This window comes from Ambystoma mexicanum, chromosome 4p, assembly GCF_040938575.1.
Source record: "Ambystoma mexicanum isolate Mex_15411 chromosome 4p, UKY_AmexF1_1, whole genome shotgun sequence".
Classification (NCBI taxonomy): Eukaryota; Metazoa; Chordata; class Amphibia; order Caudata; family Ambystomatidae; genus Ambystoma; species Ambystoma mexicanum.
The window spans coordinates 118,662,248-118,682,485 of NC_090927.1; positions in this window are offsets into that span (position 1 = coordinate 118,662,248).

The following is a 20,238-nucleotide window of genomic DNA, read 5'->3' on the forward strand; positions in this document are numbered from 1 at the left end:
CGCCGAGTAGCACCTACCACCTGAGAAGCATACTGTAGAAGAGGGCTCAAGTACGGCCCGCACTCCAGCCGTCCATTTTGAAGTACCAGGAACGTTCACACCGAAATATGTGACATATGATGAACAAATAAGCCAGCAGAGAGACGCAGTGGGACTCTGTCCAGTACCTATCAGAAGAACAGCACCTACGGATGTACTGATACCAAGGAAAACATGGACACTAAGGTACCCATTGAGAAAACCATATCAACAAATAAAACAAAATGAAGAGTACAGTCCCTGAAGGAGCTAGCAAGGTCTTAATGGAAGACGAATGATGACGTCACAAGAACCCGGACTGACTCGCATATAGAAGATATGACGACTTGAGAATGACATAAAGAGACGAAACGCGATGGACAAGTGACATTGTGAACCTAAGATGAAAGGACGATGTCAAATGTAAGAAGCTTGTGCCATGAGCATGACGAAGATATGACCAGGTTACGCATGTACATCTGCTTGGAACCGCAAGAAAGCTTAGGAAATTGTGCGGCTTGCTATGCTTAGTAGTAAGATAGGTTGCTGCAAGTACCGTATATACATATCTATCTCAAAGAAGTACGCTATATAAGAATACTTCCACAATGCACAAAAAGCAGATTCAACCAAAGGTTACTAAAGGCCACAAGAGGAGAGCTTCATATTTAACAAATCAAGAATAAAAGGCAGAAACGAAACTCGGCAGAGGCAAATCGTGCCAGAAAAGCCAAGGTAAGATCAGCTAAAATAGTCGAACAGTAGCTACAATGAATGAAGCAAGGAACAGAATATCCTGCTCAGAAAGGTCAAGATAAGGAACCAGAGGCAGGTGGTGGGCAAAACGAAAATCAAATACACAAATTACATGGAGAAGAAGGTGATTTCACGGTGTCTGAATCAGGTGACCTGCCAAGCGAGAAGAAGTGAGACTTTCACACCTAGGAATGGCAGTGGGCCAGGCGAAGATATCAGAACTTTTCCAGACAGGAGATGCAGTCTTGAGGCCAACCACAGTGAAATAATTAACACATGGCCACTAAAGTGATGATTGAGCATTAAACATCAGTGATGATGAGTTTTTAGTATAAATGGTGTGTTTTTTATGAAGTTTTTTGGAGTTGTGAAGCGAGAGGAAGATCACGCATCCACTGATATTCATGAGACTCCCCGGTTTTTGTACTTGTCATTAAATGGACTCCCTTTTCCAAACCGTTGAGTTGTCATTATTGATTTGATGCTTGAGTATTATTCTGCATCCCCATCCATCTCACAGGTGCTGCTATTCCATCTTAAAGTGCTATTGGGCAAACCTCAGTTCTATGGGCCGGTTGGGGGTCCTGGTGCACACTTGGTAGCAGAGGATGGTTGGTTTTTCGATTATCGATTGGATAAGACACCCATTGACCGTCGACATAAAGTAACTCTAGGTCCTCTGCAATATCACAAGTCCTTTGCCATCCGGCTAACTAGACCGTGAAGTTCCCCGTAGATAGTGGTTAGAGTAAAAAGCAAAACCTGCAGGTAAAGGTCTGAAGGGACCTGTGTTTCCCCCTCAAAACCCCTTCCCACTCCTACGAGCAGCTGAGCGGGTGAACGGCAGGAGAGGCGGTGACGAAGGTGGTGATCCCGAGCATCCAGAGAGGAAACATGCGAACGGTGAGTGAAAAAGACTAAATGCTTTGGCAAAAAGTACATGCCATAGAACAAGTAAGGGAAGGTAATGGAGGGAGGCGGGAGAACAAAAATACAGTTAGAAGTAGAGTAGAATGTATATATATATATATATATATATATATATATATGAGAAAGGAAATAGTGACTCAAATGGTAACTGAGTAGTACAGAAGAATAACGGGGAGGACACCTGGGAGGAGGGGGATACCGGGAGGATGCCTGAGAAGAGAGAGGATACCGGGGGAAACCAGAGAAGAGAGGATACGGCCAAATTCCTACGCTTAATATAGCGGTTAGAAGAAGCCTGCATCCATAGTGCTGAATGAAATAGGAATAAATAGAAAACGACAGCGGTTAAAGACACTTGTGAAAAGGATGGGCTTAGAACCCATGTCGGGGTAACATTAGGGGCAGAAGTCGGTGTAGCCATCTGCAGTTTGTCGAGTCCATTAACGTCTGTCTTATGTGTTGTTTGTTGTGATGTCATAGGATATTTTTTCCTTCAAGGAACTAGCATGAAAATTACGCGATTGAGTAATTGAGATATTGTAGAATACGAATTGATGTTTGTTGATTGAAAAAGGAGGTATACATTTTTGTGAAAAAATGGGATTGGAGCTTGCGACGATTGGTGCTCGCTCATATTGTTGAAGTTGTTTAAAAAGTGAAAGATATAACAGGTGTTTTATATAATAGAAAGTTAACAGATTTAAACATGGAAGACATGACTCCATTAGTACACCTGTGCAAACAGTTGCCAAAACATGCACCTAAACTGAAAAAGTACAGTGCAGAATGGGTTAAAGGAACTGCAAACAAAATGTTCATGCCATGTCCCCAGGGTGGATCGCTATCTAAAACGGTCCTACAGCACATGACGACATATTTGCATGCCACATACACAGGCAAAAAGTTAGACAAACGCCTCGCCAGTTTAGAGCTTTGGAAGATGTACCAAGAGGATAAGGAGGAGGAGCCGCCATTATATTGGATACTTAACGTATGCACAGAGGGGGGTGAGACGCCTTCCATGCCAGCCGCCCCATCTGAAATGAAAAATGAAGTTGGTAAGGACGAAGGGTTATACGATCTAAGAGAACTTAAAGCAGCTATGGGGTATAGCGACCCGGCACATGAGTCACCTACGCAAAGTAGTGGCGAAAACCCAGATAAGGACAGCGATATCACCTCCAAAGTCCCGAGGGACAAGGAGAGGTGCGAGAAAGAGAAAGGAGACCAGTCACAAGCAAGTACATCTCTCGATACGGAGAGAGAGAGAGGGCAAAAGATGGAAAGGAAATGAGGATAGAACTGACGAGATAGCATTCACACAGAACTAATGGATGGGAGGTCAGATTTTATTGAAACTCAATGGTAAAGGCATTGATGACGCAAAAACAAAAAGGGAAGCTAGACGATTTACAGAGAAAGGAGAAGGAAAAGGAAAAAGGACTGAGAGATGAAAGAAACAGGAAAAAAGACAGGCAGAGGCGAGAGCAGTTATATCGCGAAGAGCAAGAAAGGCTACACATTCATAAGCAGAGAGCAGCTAATGATCAGGACAGACAGGAGCAGCAGAGAATAGAAGAAGAGCAAAGGATACGGGAGAAAGGAATAAAGAGACGAAGGGATGAGGACATTCGAAGGGCCAATGAACGTAGAGATGCAAAGAAAGAGGAAGAAGACAAAGTCAGAGAGGAAGCGAGGAAGCGCAGAGAATTCGATGACGACATAGAACATAAGCGAAGACAGAGAGCACACGATCTTGGATATCTGGAAACAGAGGTTAAGAAACCCAATCCAGTAGTAGATTGGGAAGACATAGAAGAATTATTTCCTGAGTACGATTCACTACCACGCACGTTTAGGGCAGATATCGAGGATGACTTTGACACCAGAAGCATCAGAGAGACAATCGATAGAATATATAATGAGATGGCGCTAGAACAAATACCCCAAGGGGAGGGGGAGGACGAGCGCCTGTAGAGCACTCAGTTTTACGAGGACGTCTCCCAAAGTAGTAGAAATAGAGAGCTGTCCCTAGATAGGTTGGAAATTAGTAAGAACAAAGAAGATGCGAGAAGTTGCACGAGTTGGGCACAGACAATGTCAGACACAGAAGGAGAGGAACATAAGGAAAAGGAGGAAGAGAGGAAACATGAAAAATGATTCTGAGGAGGGAAAGGGATAAGATGGTCAGATTCTAGTGGGTCTGCACCGAGGGCATCAGAGTCAACCACACAGTCAGACTGACGCGAAGAAGTATTTTACGGTCAGAGGGGGTGTCTCCACCACCCTATGTGAGCCGACTAAGGACATTGCCAGGTAGGCGGCGATGTGGGAATATTACTCCTGCAATAGACAGAAAAACAATAAGAGAAGAGAGATAGGGCTATGCGTCCCAATTTCCGTTGCTCGAGAAAGGTGGAACAAAACAACAGTTTATTCCATGGCCAAACATGGATCGAGAAAACCTGGAAAATAAGCTTCCAATGTTGACATCAGGAGCCAGAAAATGGATACACGAGCTAGAAAAAATTACGGGAGGGAACACGTTAGCCATAGGGGATATAAAGGGTCTTTTAATTGCCATACACAGTGATAGAGCTGACGATGTGTGGACATGGGCAGGTTACCCTGGTATGACCACAGTTAATACTGCGCATGACGGAGCACCGTTTAACAATTGCAGAGCCACGGTATGGAATGCATTACGATTGCTATATCTGGATACTATTCAGAATTTACAAGACACGTGGGTACTCGAGACTCATGAATCTTGGGGGAAATCTATACCCATATTTTACCATATATTATGCCAAGGACTGCCAGAACAGGTACAGAAGCAGCTCAAGAAATTGGTAGGAATCTAGGCCAAACCGTGATCTGAAATACAGTTGACCATAGCACACTATTGAAGACTGCTAGATTGCTAGATTGCAAGAAAAGAATTGCAAAAAAAGAGGCTGCACGAAAAGCAGAAGAAGCTAAATTAGTGCAGAAAATATTGTCAAAATATGCCATTGAAGGGGCAACGATAACTAGCACAGATGGACCGAGCATGCAGCAAGTCAATAATCCACAACAGAGTAATCAGAGTAATAATGGGTTTTACCCCAGAGGAAGAGGATTTAGAGGAAGAGGATGGCAGGGAGGTTTTCAGAGTAATCAGGGAGGCTTTCAAAACATGCAAAATGGCAATCAAGATATGTCAAATGGGCAAATATTCCGACCACCGCCAATATGTTCGTTGTGTAGGATGACAGGGCATCTAGCATGCACATGCAGAAGTCAAGGCATGATGCAAAACGACCAAGGAACAAGAGCAGGTATGATGAATCCACTTGTGGTTTTACAACAGGAATGAAATGGAGTTGCACAGAATCACACGGTGCAACAGCAAACGCCAGGAGCACAACAAAGCTTGCAACCTCAGAATTTGATGAGTTTTCCACAAGGATCATCTCAACAGTCGATGATGCAACTGTCACAGACATTAAGTGCAGGGAAGGCTGTGAACTCTGGAATGAGAGGTACCACTGGTGATGGGGGAAGTCCATTGACGCAAAATGGGACAAAGTTGTATATGGACTAGGACAGCTCACTGGGAACCCTGATGTGTTCTATCCTATCAGTGACACCAGACCCTCACCAGGAACCAAGGGTGGATGTTGTTTTAGTGGATAAAGAATATTCCTTCTCAGTTGACACGGGTGCAACACATTCGTGTATACGTGAAGGCAAGTTTTCCTTGTCCAACGATGCTATAAATACTCAGGGCTTCACAGGAGCTACAAGTCGTTCTCCTTTTACAGACGCACTTCCAGTCTCTATAGGAGAATGTGATATGAATGTACCACTATTATATTCAAGACAAACCCCAGTAAATATCTTGGGACGAGATCTAATGACAAAGTTAAACATGACAATCTCGTTCATGGAGAAAGGCATAGTATGTTCATCTCCAGGAATGCACTATTTGAACGTATGCGAGATGGTTAGAGCATACGCAGGACACACAGCTATGAGAGCTATCCCATTAGAACCAGAAATATTTGCGTATGGAGTATGTGTGCTAATGGCAGGACTGCCAGGCCTTGCAGACAAAACCATGAGGACCCCAGATGAATTTCTCTTTAGGCCAAGAATACCTATGCACAAGGAAAAGGGACAAGTATTTCCCTTGGTGATACACACAGCCACAATACGAGGGAAAATGGCTCTGATCGATGGTTGTGATGACGAAGGCCGACAATGGTGCTCGGTAATTGCCAGTGAAGAAGGATACAGATTGACTGACGTCACTGATGACGTGACGAACAAGCAGATGGGGAAGAAACAGTTTAGGTAAATCTCACTTTCTGGGTGAAAATGATCAAAAGAGAAGTGCCCCAGAGAATTATGTTGGCACAGAACCGTCCTGAATATTTTGAGGATGACATGGCCCAGGGGCCTGTCTCAGTATGGACCACAGGCCCTTATGACGTAGGCTTATTGAAAGGAGTCGGAGAAGTAAAAATTAAACTGAAGCCAGGAGCAATTTTACCAAAAGCACAACAGTATCCCATGTCCAGGAAGGCAGATGATGGAATTTTCAAGACAATTTCGGCTGTGATGGAACAGGGCATCTTAGTGACATCAGAGTCATCATGCAACACCACGGTTTATCCGATTAAAACAATCAAAGGGAGGGTCTTGGAGACTAATTCAATATTTACACCCGATAAATGATATTGTAGAGGCTGAGTTCCCTTTAGTCCCTAACCCAGCTACAATCCTATGTAATATACCTGTTAAGGCAAAATATTTCACGGTGATTGACTTGAAAAATGCCTTTTTCTCAATTCCATTGCACCGAGACTCACAAGATCTGACGTCATTTACGTTCAGACAGATGCGTCTGAAAAGCTTGAGGCTTCCTCGTGGGTACTGTGAGTCTCCTTCAATTTTCAACAGAGTCCTGCAAATAGTCTTAAGCAATATTGCATTAGAAAGTGTTGTCTTGCAATATGTGGATGACATCTTAATTTGCAACACTACAGAGGAAAGATGCAGACACGATTCTATTCAGCTATTGACTATATTGGCTGAAAAAGGATATAAAGTTGACAAAGAAAAGTTACAATATTGTCAACAAGAAGTGCTGTACATAGGCCAGCTGATCTTGCATGAGGGGAAAAGGGATACCACGGAAAGGGCTGAAGCTATCATGAACACAGCTAAGCCACACACTATAAAAGAGATGCAGAACTTGGTTCTCCTCAGGTTTTAGAGTGGCAACGAGGCTGTTCCAGAGGGAGGCCCCAGTCGAAGACCGAGATCTACCCCCAGCTCATTTCTTAGAAAAACGACTGACTCTGAATGAGTTGGAGGTAGAGGAGCGAAGTGCTCGAGAGGGGAGGTATTTGCGGAGGGATAGCTGAAGGTATTTTAGACCCAGGCCCCAGAAAGCCTTGTGGACAATGCAGAGGGTTTTGAATGTAATCCTTGCATCCACTGGGAGCCAATGGAGAGATTTCAGGGCTGGAGAGATACGATCCCAGGGCTTGAGGCCAAGGACAAGTCTTGCAGTCCTGTTCTGGATTAGTTGCAGAGGGCGGAGAGTAGAGGCAGCTAGATTTAGAAAGAGGCTGTTACAATAGTCCAAGCTAGAGAGAACTCTATCGCACTCCTATATTCCTATAGGAGTGCGATAGTGGGTCCCCTGTTAGCAATTAACAGGTTCTGTTTTCCTTGGTTTTCTTTACAGTCTTGGGTGGCCCTGAGACTGACTGACCCTTTCACACCTGAATCAATCTAATGTGTTTATCTATACTTAAGGACTGAGTCAGTGCTCCTGGTACTACGAATAACGTCCACACCTATCACGCTGTGCCCCCCTGCCCCCACTGCTTATTTATTAGGCCCTCAAGAAGGCACAGGTGATGAAAGGAAATATGGAATGGTCTGAGAGCGTGGAAGAAGGGTTTTTATGGCACCAGTTTAATTCCCAATTATGCAGAGGAATTCTACTTGTTTTCACATACGAATGGCAGCGTTATGATGGCAGTGTTCACACAGAGAACCACATTGGGGTACAAGCCCCTGGCATATTACAGTGGAAATTTGGACCCAGTGATGAGAGGTCATTTCCCTTGCGAACAAAGTTTAGCTGCTGCAGCGTTCACCATAGAAAAGGCTACAACCATTGTAATGGCATGCTCCATGTCATTGTACATCGAGCATGCGCTATTTGCTATTCTAGTGAAACCAAAGGGCACATTGACATCGCAGAGAGCTTCTGCCTATGAGGTGATCATATCGAATCCAACGATTAAAATAGTTTGAAGCAAGATAGTGAACCCAGCTATGTTCATAGCAGAGCCAGTCACTGAAGGAGAACCAAGCCATGACTGTGCAAATTATGAAGAATTCTATGATGAAATTCCCAGAGTGAAAGAAAATGCCTTGGCAGAAGGAAAAATTTAGCCTCATTACAGGTCGGGCAGTCCGGAAATAACAGTGGCGGTAAACCCACCGCCACTGTTAATTCCGGACCACCCAATTTCGAGTCCTGCAGGCGGGAGGTGGCGTTCCTGCCAGGTCTGAACACCGCCCGCCTGCAGGTGAACATGGAAACACCAGCACCATCACGAGATGGTGCCGGTGTTTCCACTTCCCCAAATCCCATTGAGTCCGATAGGACTCAATGGGAAGGACTCAATGGGATGGGGATTTACCGAATTCCGCCTCAGTAATTCCCGGGACACCAGGGTCGTAATGCCCTGGTAATTCCGGGAGTCACAGAGGCGGAATGGTAATATGAGTCCGGCGGTAACCGAGCTGGAAAAACCGGCTGGTTGCTGCCGGACTCGTAATGATGCCCATTGTCTTTGTTGATGGTTCCTTGAGAATTGATCAAAATGATGGGCAAAGATATACAGATGTTGCTGTTATGAAGCACACAGCAAATGGAGAATTTTGAGTACTCATTAGTGCACGATTACCATCTCACTATTCAGCACAGGCTATATAATTATTGGTGTTCATACTCGCAATTGAGAATCACGCAGACCAGGAAGTAACTGTGTACAGTGACTCAGCCTATGTGACGTTGACAGTGCATGCAGGCCTAGCGTGATGGAAAAGGAGGGGCTACCTCCGAGCGGACGGCACGCCAGTGCAGCACGCAGCCATATTGGATAGGCTCATTAAGGTACTACATCTCCCAGTGGGCATAGTGGTTGTGAAATGCGCCGCCCACATGAAGGGGACAGATTTTATCTCACAAGAGAATCAAGCAGCAGAAACAGAAGCCAAGCATATGGCATCCAAGGGTGAGTTATGTATCATAACTTCCTAATTTTACTAGCTACTGCCATAATATACATATTTTCTGATTCACCTAATCATGGGGAATTAGATAAGCCGACCACCATGTCTATACCCTATAGCACAGCCATATGGCACATTCCTGCTGTTTCCATTAAAAACAGTTATGAATGTGTACGTTATTACCCATATCGCAAATTTTATTCTCCACCCGCTCACCAACTCTCACATTTGGAACATGTTCAGATCATCCAGAAACACCTCTTAGATAGCCATTACAGCTTCCTGAGTTGCAAGTGGATGAATTTTACATCTCCAAAATTGCCTGGAAATTACCTATAAATTGGTACATAAATGAAGAAAATCCGCCTCATGATTGCTGAGAAAGGCCTAAATTATAATAGTGCTTTAAAATTATTTGTGAATCTTTATGTGGGACAAATTGCCCTTCTCCTGCCTTTCTGCCATTTGTTTTCACTGGGTCAGCCTGCACCCAGAGTTTTTATTATCAGTCTCTTTGTGCTGGAAGCTTACTCTTTGAAGTTATTGCCCGCATGTTCCCACACATTACTCATGCTCCAGCCAAGTGGAACGCCTCCTGCCGTCAATGCCTTCAGAGCCAGCAGGTCTGGGGAACACTATTATGACACCTTTAGCAGGACACTTTATTGCAGTTGGTAATTTGATGGGAGATATAACATCCACACTGGCAGTGGGAAATTTCTTTGTGAAGTTTCCCACAGCCAGCAAAAGGGTTTGTCTCGGGGAGACATTTTTCCATGAAAACAAAGTGGCTCTTCAAATGTCACTGGAGTTTTGTATGTGAAACATAATATACATTGCTTTTGGTCAACCCGCACATCATTTATTTTCCCTGACATTTTTCTGTTAACAGTGATACATTTTCATATTTAAACTGCCTGTATTTGCACACAACTGTGCAAGCCGTTTTTGTGTCAATGTTTAAAAATCCCTTTTTCCATGTGACAGGAACTTTGATTCCTCCTTCTTTTGTACATTAAAATGCTGGTTTTCCTTTGGTAATGATGGGTAGGCCCCTTTTCCACATGGATCATCAATCTTATTTGAAAAAAAACATAGGCCAAGCCATTTTTTTGCTTTCAGTGTTTAAAATCCTGATGTTAATGTGAAAGGGACTTCTGTTTTGGGCCTTTGAATGCACCCCACATATCCCCCATTCATCCATGACTTTGATGAGGAAGAGCAGGGCAGAGTGGGGTTTCATTAGGCGTAATTTCCTGCATTAGGGAGTGGGCACTCCAGTCTTCGTTTCCATCTTTGGCTTGACGTCTATGGCATGGCACCCCCTTTTCTTCCTTCCTTTCCAGATACCTGGGGTTCTCACCGGACTCCTCTCTAAACTCCAGGCTGGAAGTTAAGGAGGTTAGTTCTCTTATAAAAGATAGAAAAAAGAGTTTCAGTACCTTTTACACACATATTTCCCCGGTGAATTTACATAGAATGTACAACAACAACATACAATTATAACATGACCTTTTCACAATTTCACAAAACATATTATATTTATTTTCTTCATTTGTACAATAACACCAATTCAATTACTCCCTGTTATCTATATATTAATCTTAGTTTCCATCTGATTTTTCATCCTTTCTTTTCATTCTTTAGATGGCTCCTCTACTCGACTTTCATTTGGGTTTTCAATCAGTCGTAAAGCATGTCTGGATTGCTTTTCAACTGTTTGATGTGGACCCATTTTTCTTCTGTATGTTCTCCTTTTGGATGCAGATCCTGATAGCAACAGGGGATATTTTATCTACAATTTCAAAAGCACCTCATCAAGATGAGAGGAATTTCCGCTCCTTGGCCTGATTCCTTTGAAGATTGTACAGGTAAACCATGTAACCTACTTCATACTCTTTCTTGGTGGTCTTTAGATCATAGCAGGTCTTCATACCTTCAGCCGACTTTTTTAAATTGTGCTGAGCATAAGCAAAAGCATGCTGGAGATGCTTCCTTAAATTTTCAATGTACTTATGAGCAATGGACACATTTATCAGTGTCTGCTCCTCAGTCCTATAGAGCAGGTGCTGAGGTAACACCATTTTCTGTCTGGTCATGAGCTCAAACTGAGACATCTTTGTTGCAGAAGATGGTGTAGACCTAATAGCCATCAGGACAAGCAGCAATCGGATGTCCCAACTGGTTCCAGAGTTTGCCATAAACTTCTTTAACATACTCACAATTGGTTTGTTGTATATCCTTAACCCCCCACCCTCCGGCTTGAGGCTGGGCGATAGGCAATGTGGAGTTATCTTTTCACCCCTAGAATCTCCCACATCTTTGCCATCACCTCACTGGTAAAATGGCTTCCTCGGTCCAACTCAATCCTTTGTGGGAGGCCGAAACAAGAGAAGATGTGGTTGATCATTAGTGCAGCAGCTGTCTCCGCTTTACAATTCAGGGCTGGAAGACATTCTACCCACTTTGTGAACAGGCATGTCACAGTCAACATGTGATTGTTTCCTCTAGAGCAGTGAATCACTCGCCCAATGAAATCGACCTGCAAATCTGACCACGGAAGTGCCATTCCCCTTTTTTGTAGGGGAGCTGTGTCACACACAAGACACCCCTTAGGTAAATGCCGAGGTCCTGGCCCATTTGTGGCCATTAGGCAACCTCGCACAAGAATGTTGTATGAAACCCCCAATGACCATCAGTGGCTGCGTCAGGAGCGTGGTTCAACAGCAGGCTTTGGAATGAGGTAGGTACCACCCACTGTTCACAGACAGATAGGGTTCTCCTGACTAACAAACCTTCTTGGATCCGAAACATCTTGGAAAACTTCATCAACACCCAGACATCCTCTTTACCAGTATAATCAGGCTCTGTTTGTGACAGTTTAAGTGCCTGGTCTCCCTTTTCTCCCCCTTCTGTCGAACTCTCCTCACCTGAGCCGCCGGAATCGCTGTCGGGGTCCTGCAGACGCCGTCGGAGTAGATAATCCTTCTCCTTTTTCCGATGAGCTTGCTTGTCACGGAGGGAGGCCACCGTGACCGCTGAAGAGAACAGCTGTCCGAGGACCTCCCTTCCGGAACCAAGCCGAAATAGGGGAAAAACCCCGAATGGGGAAAAACCCTTGGACTCCTCTGGTCTGTAGGCCGGAAGACGTAGTTCCAGCAGAAACGTAGACTTTCAGATGGGTAGGACGTAGATAGTAGAGTGGATCCGTATGTGTAACTGAAGGTAACACTGCAGTGGAACAGGGGAATCCTGTCGTGGGAGCCGGAACTCCCACCAGCCAAGGCCTGCAAGGGGGGCCAGGACCGGAGGAGAGGTAAGCAAAGGAGAAAAGCTCCAGGCAAGTAGCGGAGAGAAAAAAGAAAAGAAAAGCGCAGGGAAAAGGGGCGGCGCCTATCCGCGGGGATGGGGCCGCAAGAAAAGAGAAACAGAAACCGCCGAGGCACGGTGGCAGCAGAGAAAACTGGAGGGAAGAGAAAGTAAGAAGAACACTCACTGTAGGGCGCGAGTGACTGGAGCCTGGACAGAGCGAGGCAGGAGCGAAGAAACCCGGAAGAGCGAGAGCTTCCAAAGGAAAGTTGCAACGCAGGGACCGCTGGGCCGGGAGAGTAGATATACTCCCACCGGCCCCACGCTACAAGGAGGAAAAAATAACGGACACAAAGGAGGGACTAGTACCTCCCGTACCTATGTCCCAAAACCCAGCGCGGAAGAAACCGCCAGTCGGAACGCCTGCGGGTGACAGTATGCCCCCTTCCAGTCCGCACCACACCAGGTTTCCCCGGGTGCAGGCGGTGGAACCTGGCAAGCAAGCGAGGAGCATGCACCTGAGAAGCAGGTTCCCAAGAGTCCTCCGACTCCGGATAACCCTTCCAGGACAAAAGGTATTCCAACCTTCCTCGGTAGAACCTAGAGTCTCTAATGTTGGAGACCTCAAATTCTGCTTGATTGGGTGTCTGTGAGGGAATGTGTCTGGGCACTGGTCTATGATGAGAATCGGAATAGAAAGGTTTCAAGAGAGACGAATGAAATACAGGGTGAATGCGATTTAGAGAAGGAGGCAGCCGAAGACGGAAAGCCACAGGAATGATCCTGAGAAGAATGGGAAAAGGACCCAGAAAGCGAGGGGAGAGTTTAGAGGGCCTTGTCCATCTGGGTAAAAACCGAGTGGACAACCACACCTTGTCGCCTGGCTTCCAGTCTGGACATTCTTTGCGGTGTTTATCTGCTCCGATCTTCGATCGTCTCCTGCTGTTCTCTAAACTCTGCAATGCCGTGGCATGGGCATCTTTGATCTGATCCAATACCTCTTCGGCCGCTGGGGAGTTGGTGAAATTGGGAACCTTAGGAAGAATGGACTTAGGGTGGACCCCATAAGTACAAAAGAATGGCGAGAGACCAATGGCAGCTTGCCTGGTATTGTTATACGAGAATTCTGCAGTAGGCAGTAGAGAAACCCAATTGTCTTGATGTTGAGTGACGTAACATCTCAGATATAGTTCGAGAGTAGCGTTCAGACGTTCCGTCATCCCATTGGATTGGGGATGGAATCCCGAAGAGAGTGCTCTCTCAATCCCCAATCGGGTACACAGGGCTGTCCAGAATCTCGAGGTGTACTGACTACCCCGATCAGAGATGATCTTGTCAGGTAAACCGTGAAGTCTGAAAATATCTCGTGCAAACACCTCAGCCATCCTGGTGGCTGTAGGAACACCAGAAAGAGGAGAGAAATGTGCCATCCTGGAGAACGCATCCACCGTGACCATGATGCAGGTACAGGATTCGGATACCGGTAGGTCTACAATGAAATCCGTAGAAACCAACCCTCAGGGGCGAGTAGGCATCTCAACTTGGGTGAGTAATCCCAACGGTTTCCCTGTAGGATATTTAGACCGAGCACAAGTAGGACAGGTCTTCACAAAGTTCAGGGTATCTCTTCTCACAGTGGGCCAGGAAAAATTCCTCGAGATGAGCTCCAGGGTGTTGATTCCCCCACGGTGACCTGCAAGGCGAGAAGTGTGACACCAATCCAGAATCTTCTTTCGCAGCATGCCTTCCGGAACATACAGTCTTTTCTTGAAGAACAGCCAGCCGTCCTTCTCCTGGTAATGAGAGTCGGAGTGTAGCGGTAATTGGGGAAGTTCCTGAACCACAGCGGCTTTAACCTCTTGTAGGAAAGAGCTAACGAGGGCCAATATCGGGTTGCGAGGAAACATAGGTTCAGCGGATAACAAAGCCCTTTCCTTGCTGGTGTCCTTGCGGGATAGGGTGTCTGCCAGACGGTTTAGTGACCCAGGAATGTAAGAAATCTGGTAATCATATTGCGAGAAAAGATAGGCCCAACGTGCTTGCCTGGAATTAGAACACTCCATTTCCTGGAGGGCTTTCAGGTTCTTGTGGTCAGTCCTGATAAGGAAGGGATGTCGGGCCCCCATGAGCAGATGGCGCCATTCGTCGCAAGCCGATTTCATTGCCAACAGCTCCTTTTCTAGGACAGAATAATTCAATTGACTGGGTGAGAGTGTCTTAGATAAGTAAGCTACCGGATGTTCCACTCCACCGACAGCCTGAAGTAGTACCGCTCCGATGGCAATTGCAGAGGCATCGGTCTCCAGGATGAAGGGCTGAGTTTGGTCCGGGTGTCGGAGTATCGGAGCTGAGCAGAAGAGATGTTTGAGCAACTTGAAACTGTTCTCGGTATCGGTTGACCAGCGGAACGGCAAGGCCTCTTTCTTGAGTAGGCGAGTGATGGGGTACACCACTTCCGAGAAGTTTGGGATGAACCTTCGGTAATAGTTGGAGAGTCCCAGGAACCTCTGCACCTCTCGGACAGAAGTGGGGGCGGGCCATTCAAGAATGGCCTGCACCTTCCTTTGATCCATGTCTATTCCCTCTTCTGATAACTTGTAACCCAGATACTGCACAGAAGGTACCGCAAATTTGCACTTCTCGGCTTTAACCAATAGCTCGTTCTTCTGTAGACGTTCAAGAACTTGAGTGACATGAACGATGTGTTCCTGTAAGTTTGAGGAGTAGACCAAGATATCATCCAAATAGATGATGACAGAAGTGGAAAGCATGTCGGAAAACATTCTGTCCATAAATCTTTGGAACACTGCAGGAGCGTTAACCAGTCCGAATGGCATCACCTTATACTCGTACAGGCCGAATGGAGTGCGGAATGCCGTCTTCCATTCGTCACCCTTGGAGATTCTGAGCAGATGGTATGCGTTTCTGAGGTCGAGTTTGGTAAAAATTCTGGCTTCTTGTACAGCCTCGATGATATCGGAGATCAATGGCATGGGATAACGATCTCGGATAGTCACCTTATTTAGGCCTCTGTAGTCTATACAGGGTCTAAGTTCAGTGGAATCCCTTTTCTTGATGAAAAATAAGGGAGCCCCTGCAGGGGATTTCGAAGGCTGAATCAGACCATTCGCCATATTCGCGTCCAAATAGTTACGTAACACAAGCTTCTCCGTAAGTGTTAGAGAGAACATTCTGCCAAAGGGAACTAGTGCATTGGGCACCAGATCCACGGTACAGTCCTCGGCCCGATGGGGTGGCAGTTTGGAGTGAAGGCTTTCTTGGAATACTTCGGAGTATTTCAAACAAAAACTGGGTAATGCAAAAACCCCCACACAGTTGGAGGTGTGAGCCGTAATAGATTGAGGGGCCTTCTGACTCTTCTGTGGAAGACAATGTTCGGTGCAGTATGTAGAACAGAAACTCAGCTGGTTATTAGTCCAATCGATTTGGGGATTGTGTCTGCGAAGCCATGTGATCCCCAAAATAATTGGAAAATGTGCAGCCCGGATGATGTCGAACCTTATCACTTCCGAGTGCTGAAAAACTGTTAAGGATAGCTCTTCAGTGGTATGGGTGATGAGTCCGGATGATAGTGGAGAGCCGTCAACTCCTTCTATCTTCTGACCTTCCTTCCGGGGTATCCTGCGTAGACCGACCTTATCGGCCCATAGGGTATCAACAAAGTTTCCTGCTGCTCCGCAGTCCAATAACGCGAGAGTCTCCACCTTCTCGCCTTCTATCATGATGATAGCTGAAACTACCATGAGTCGGGAATCTTCCTTGGAGTTGGAAGAAGAAACAGTTAGAGAAACATAGGGACGAGTAGACAGAACTGGAAACCCCCGGACACTAGTCCCTATTGATGCCGAGGGTGATCGTTTCCCTGCCTCTTGTTAGGCAGTTCTGTGCAGTCCTTTAGAAGGTGTTGGTCCGACCCACAGTAAGCGCAAAGTCCTTTTTCTCTTCTTCGCCGTCTTTCGGCAGCAGTCAGAGGTGCTCTTGTGAAGCCAATCTGCATCGGTTCCTCTGAAGCGGCAGCGGGAGAACGACTAGGGGGAGAGTATGTCCGAAAATCCGGGAGGAATCCTGAGCCTCGTTGTTTGCATCTTTCCATCTTCCTTTCCTGTAGGCGATACTCGATATGTAGTGCCGCAGTTAGCAGGTCCGAGAAAGTAGGTGAGCGAGTAGATCTGGCTAACTCATCCTTAATCTCCTCTCTTAGACCCCTCCTGAAAATGGCATACTGTGCCGGTTCTGGCCAGCCTGCGCCAGAGGCTACTGTTTTGAAAGCAGAGATATACGACAGGACGTCCAAAGAACCTTGCTTTACATCCAACAACTCTTCAGAAGCAGTAAATGACAACTCTGGGCGTTCGAAAGTCTGTCTCAGAGAATTTTGGAACGCTGCGTAATCTTGGAGAATGGCATTGTTGCTTGTGACTAGGGGAGTGGCCCAGGTCAGAGCGTTGCCTGTCATGTTCAAGATTAGGAAGCCGACCTTCGCTTGGTCTGTAGAGAAAGTGCGGGGTCGGAAAGTAAAGTAGACGGTACACGCCTCTAAGAATTCCTTCACTTTCTTGGGGGCACCATCAAATTTTCCCGAGGATAGTGTTGTAGGCGGTAATTCTGGAGGAGGAGGTTCCCGGGCGGATACCATTTGTCTAAGGAGGGCGTTATCAGCTTTGACTCCCTGAAGTTCCTGAGACATAGCTTGAATTGCCTTCCAAAGTTCTTGCACTTGCCCTTCGGCTGACATGGTGTCTTTCTTTGGCGTTGCAATCTGTGACAGTTTAAGTGCCTGGTCTCCCTTTTCTCCCCCTTCTGTCGAACTCTCCTCACCTGAGCCGCCGGAATCGCTGTCGGGGTCCTGCAGACGCCGTCGGAGTAGATAATCCTTCTCCTTTTTCCGATGAGCTTGCTTGTCACGGAGGGAGGCCAACGTGACCGCTGAAGAGAACAGCTGTCCGAGGACCTCCCTTCCGGAACCAAGCCGAAATAGGGGAAAAACCCTGAATGGGGAAAAACCCTTGGACTCCTCTGGTCTGTAGGCCGGAAGACGTAGTTCCAGCAGAAACGTAGACTTTCAGATGGGTAGGACATAGATAGTAGAGTGGATCCGTATGTGTAACTGAAGGTAACACTGCAGTGGAACAGGGGAATCCTGTCGTGGGAGCCGGAACTCCCACCAGCCAAGGCCTGCAAGGGGGGCCAGGACCGGAGGAGAGGTAAGCAAAGGAGAAAAGCTCCAGGCAAGTAGCGGAGAGAAAAAAGAAAAGAAAAGCGCAGGGAAAAGGGGCGGCGCCTATCCGCGGGGATGGGGCCGCAAGAAAAGAGAAACAGAAACCGCCGAGGCACGGTGGCAGCAGAAAAAACTGGAGGGAAGAGAAAGTAAGAAGAACACAGAGCGAGGCAGGAGCGAAGAAACCCGGAAGAGCGAGAGCTTCCAAAGGAAAGTTGCAACGCAGGGACCGCTGGGCCGGGAGAGTAGATATACTCCCAGCGGCCCCGCGCTACAAGGAGGAAAAAATAATGGACACAAAGGAGGGACTAGTACCTCCCGTACCTATGTCCCAAAACCCAGCGCGGAAGAAACCGCCAGTCGGAACGCCTGCGGGTGACACTGTTAAAGCAAAGCTTGCAGGGTTTTCAATGTGTTGATAACATTTCCCAATGATCAGGTCCTCTTTCTGTGCAGTGATGAAATCTGCATCTGGGGTATGTTTACTCCACTGGGCTGTCAAGAGTTTGCTGTTAGCCCGGGTTTGTGACCTAGTGACAGCTGCCATCTGGATTTCACCCAACAGGGATTCAGTTTCTATGAAATCCCCCTGCAGAGCTCTGGTTTTAACCAGCTGGTCAGCCAGGTCATTGCCAGTCTTATCTGCCCCCTCTATCTTAGAATGACCTCTTATCTTCTTCCAATAGATGGTCATCACATTAGAGGTCACCAGATCATCAATTGACTGGATCAGTTTGGCATGCTTCAGGGGTTTGTTGTTGGCACAAAGCATGCCTTGATTCTTCCAGTTAATCAGGTGCTCCACAAACCCATTCCTGACCCAATCAGAGTCAGTGATTATGACCAGTTCACTCAGTTGGGGGTGCACTGCAATGAGGATGGCTTGATAAACAACCATTAACTCTGCAACCTGACTACTTTGGGGTCCTATTTTATAACGACAGAGGGTTCTGGGGTATCATTCACCCAGGCATTCCCAATGCCAGACACCAGTTATTTTTCCCTGTTGTCATCAACATGGTAGGAGCACCCATCCACATAAACTGTCTGTATTCCCTGACATGTGTCCTCTTCATAGACCCTGTGTGGGGAAGTTAAGTACGTATCCATGTTGTTGTTGGTCATTAGACTTTCATCCTCAAGACAGTTTTCTTGAGCATAATCATGCAAGTCCACCAACCTTTGCGCTAGGGGACTGTTCTTGTTTTGGCCATATCTTCCCTCCACAGCAAAGCCTTGCATGGACAGAATCCAGGAAGTAATTCTGGAATTACTGATGGTCCCTGTCCGGATTCAGTTAATTTGCAGATATTGCAAGGGTTGGTGAGGAGTCTCTGCAATGATGTGCTCCCCCTGGATGAATGGGCGGTAATTCTTCAACACCCACACTGTTGCCAGGAGTGCCTTTTCACAATCATTGAATTTTTCCTTCACAGAGGACAAAGTCTTGCTCGCTTACGAGATGAATTTGTTGACCTTGTCATGCTTTTGGTATAATACTTCTGTTAAGCAAGTATCTCAGAACCTCGTCTCCAAGAAGAACTCCTTGTTCTTTATGGGATAAGCCAAGGGGCTTGGGAAAGGCTTCTCTTTAGATGTTTGACTGCCTCAGATTGTTCCGGACCCCACTCCCACTTGACCCCAGCCTTTAGTAAATGGACCAATGATCGAGTGACCTCTGCCTAGTCTTCAATGAACTTTCTGCATTAATTATGAGTCCAAGAAGGCTTCATAGTTCTCGCAGGGTAGTAGGGTCTTTCAATTTCAATAATGCTTCCACCTTTTTCACCTGGGAACTGAGACCTTCACGGGTGATGTTGTGCCCTAAGAGGTTCACACAGGTCTTGCACCACTGTGCCTTTTGAAATGACAGTTTTGCTCTGGCCTTCTGCATTTGGGTCATAACATAGCATATTTCCACTAAATGTTCCTCCCCAGTTGAGCTTGTGATTACAATATCATCTACAAAGCCCAGGTTTCCCCTTTCGCCCAAATCGGGCATGGCCTTATGTAGGAAGATATTCATTTAATTGCCGAAGTTTCTGTATCCAAAGGGTGTTCGGATCCACATTTATTGCTGCCGCAGAAAGTAAAGGCAAGCTTGTACTGGTCTTCCCTAGTCGCATTTACTGTCCAGTAACCGGTGGTCAGGCCAATGGCAGTATACGTCTTTGACCCGGATCTGCGCCAGTCCCTGATCGATGTAGGGAAGGGGCCATCTTGACATGTGGATCCATTTATTTAACTCCCTTATGTCTGCGCAAAATCTCCATTGGCCATTGGGTTTGAGTATCCCCAGTACCGGGTTGTTAAAGGTACTGTGGATTGGATGAATCATCCCTCTGGATTCTACGTTTTTAATAATCTCTGTGAGTGGCTCTATAGACGTAAGAGGTAAGAATCATATGAATCCACTGCAAAGATATCCTGAAAAACCAGAAACACCTGTTTCAGATTCTGTTTTTGCTCCTCAGTCTCACACGTATCAGCAAAATTGATTTGTTCTTCAACCATCTGCTTAATTCCTGGAAAGACCTTGGGCATGGCAATTTCGGTGGTATCCTCCAGTTGGGTGGAGAGATATCTTGTGATGGTGTGGGCCTGGACGTGAGGTTCCAAGGATGGGAGGTAGTCACTGATGACTCACAATTCCACCTCATCCTTCCTGATGTCACAGGTCA